At 57.3% G+C, this 2500-nt stretch overlaps 1 non-coding gene across 1 annotated transcript in view; it reads right to left on the bottom strand.

The window, feature by feature from the left end:
- LOC126315975 (small subunit ribosomal RNA) overlaps nt 1–595 on the bottom strand; it is a 1894-nt gene extending 1299 nt beyond the window's left edge. The window contains exon 1 of the ribosomal RNA XR_007556070.1: nt 1–595. This exon is cut by the window's left edge and continues 1299 nt beyond it. This is a non-coding gene — a ribosomal RNA (small subunit ribosomal RNA).
- Between the last annotated feature and the right edge of the window lie 1905 nt (nt 596–2500).

Here is a 2500-nt window from a genome sequence, read left to right as displayed (position 1 = left end):
GCGGCTGCTGGCACCAGACTTGCCCTCCAATAGATACTCGTTAAAGGATTTAAAGTGTACTCATTCCGATTACGGGGCCTCGGATGAGTCCCGTATCGTTATTTTTCGTCACTACCTCCCCGTGCCGGGAGTGGGTAATTTGCGCGCCTGCTGCCTTCCTTGGATGTGGTAGCCGTTTCTCAGGCTCCCTCTCCGGAATCGAACCCTGATTCCCCGTTACCCGTTACAACCATGGTAGGCGCAGAAGCCTACCATCGACAGTTGATAAGGCAGACATTTGAAAGATGCGTCGCCGGTACGAGGACCGTGCGATCAGCCCAAAGTTATTCAGAGTCACCAAGGCAAACGGACCAGACGAGCCAATCCGATTGGTTTTGATCTAATAAAAGCGTCCCTTCCATCTCTGGTCGGGACTCTGTTTGCATGTATTAGCTCTAGAATTACCACAGTTATCCAAGTAACGTGGGTACGATCTAAGGAACCATAACTGATTTAATGAGCCATTCGCGGTTTCACCTTAATGCGGCTTGTACTGAGACATGCATGGCTTAATCTTTGAGACAAGCATATGACTACTGGCAGGATCAACCAGGGAGCTGCGTCAACGAGAGCTGAGCAGCCGGCCGCCCGGGAGTGTGTCCCGAGGGCCCGCGCGAACACGCAAGCGTCCGCTCAATTATTCTGCAAACAGGAGGAGGCTGAGCTCCCCTGCACGATACACCTCGAAACCCTCTCAGGTCCCGGCGGCGCGCAGCGCCGTCCTAAGTACTTGGTCGGGTTCGAGAGAGGCGCAATCGCCCGGAGATGGGCGAGTAGACGCTTTCAGTGCGAACACCCGTGCTCCCAACTGAGCTTGCCGCTGCCGACAGAGGCCCGGGAGCGTGCTGTCGTGGCATTGCCGGCGGGAAACAACACGCGCCACCTACGGTGACCGGCAGCTCCAACGCCAGCGCCACAGAAGGGCAAAGCCCCACTTGGGTGCAGAAGCGAACTCTCCCAGCACAGCGCACGCGCCAACACGTCCGCAGAGCTGCGATACAAACCACCTGCGAGAACCGCTGGGGGCGACCGAGCAGCAGACGGCGTCGCGACGCCGAGTGCCGGGCGGCGGCGCATCCTCAACGCACACAGTCCGCAATCGGACCAGCACACTGCAGATGTCCACCGCGCTTCGCACCGGGCTCGGCAGAACCCACTTTGGCCGCCTGGCGCCGCGCGCAGGGTGCGCCGGCGCATAGCTGGGACGCCAGCCGGGCCCGTCGGCCGGCGCTCCTGCCACTGGGCGCCCCCCACCAGCCGGCTGTAGTGCGTGCGCTCACGCAGCGCGCGGCCAGCACGCCGGGCGGCCCCCCCTCACCGGCCGGGGACTGTCCCGCCAAGCCACAGCCTCGTATCGCTTCATACCCACATGGCCAACTCAGGTTCGGGGGCATGGCGGGTACCGCCGAAACAACCGGTTCATAGATGTACCGATCGTCGCTATCACCGATGCACCTGCAGCGCGAACAACCGCTCAACAACTGATTTCCAGTTCATTTGCGGATCTTTGGCAGCAAACGTATACGTCAATCTACATTTGCGAAATCTACGATTCTGGCATGCCTGCATGTTATGTGTCACGACACGCTACATCAGCCCACATACACACTGCGGCATGTACACGAGAGAACACGTGGAAGATGGTCCGCGCACGTGTGCAATGTCCCTTGCGCGGTCGACTGTCAACCGGCCTCTGTAGCATGTCGCAGATGTGGAACGCGGTCCACCGTGCTATCATGTTGTGTGGGGCAATACGATTAAATAGGAAAACCCTCGTCGCTACATCAACAGACGGCTCACGCTGATTCCCGGCAGAGGGAGGAGGGGGGGGGGGGGGCCAACATGCAATACTTTCGTCCGTACCTACCTACCACATGTCTGTACGGCGTACAACAGTGCAATCTCGCTGTAATGGGGAGACGAGACAAGTAGCATCGTGCACAACATATGGCCCTTATGATTCGCCATTGTAGGGCGCAGCCGGTGTACGGTCAAGCATGTGCCACATTATGTCACTCAGTACGTAACGACGGATGATCAGTGTGGGTTACGCGTACATCAGCGGACAGTCCACACAGGCCGTACCACAACGTACACTGACTGCATCGACAACCGAATGCAACTGAACAGCTGCAAGGCTCATTTCACAAACAAACGCCTGACCGACCAGCTTGGAAGGGCAGGAGGGGAGGGCGATATTCGTTCTGTAGCGGTACACCCTTCCAGTGGTTAGCGGGACTGTGTAGAAAGTACGCAACACTCGAAAGACCTTTATGTGAGGGTACGCACCATGGCATCAAGAAATACACATGACACCAGAGGATCCAAGCAGTGAACTATGTTCAGAGGGTTGCTGTTAGGCAAAGCTACATTCCTGTGACGTTACATGTGACAGTTAAGGTGCAGTGTAAGTTAGGTTAAGGTGCAGCGTAAGTTAGGTTAAGGTGCAGCGTAAGTTAGG

This window comes from Schistocerca gregaria, unplaced genomic scaffold (genome assembly GCF_023897955.1).
Source record: "Schistocerca gregaria isolate iqSchGreg1 unplaced genomic scaffold, iqSchGreg1.2 ptg000581l, whole genome shotgun sequence".
Taxonomy (NCBI): domain Eukaryota; kingdom Metazoa; phylum Arthropoda; class Insecta; order Orthoptera; family Acrididae; genus Schistocerca; species Schistocerca gregaria.
Note: the sequence above shows the minus strand (reverse complement) of the source record. Positions and strands in the feature narration are given on the sequence as shown.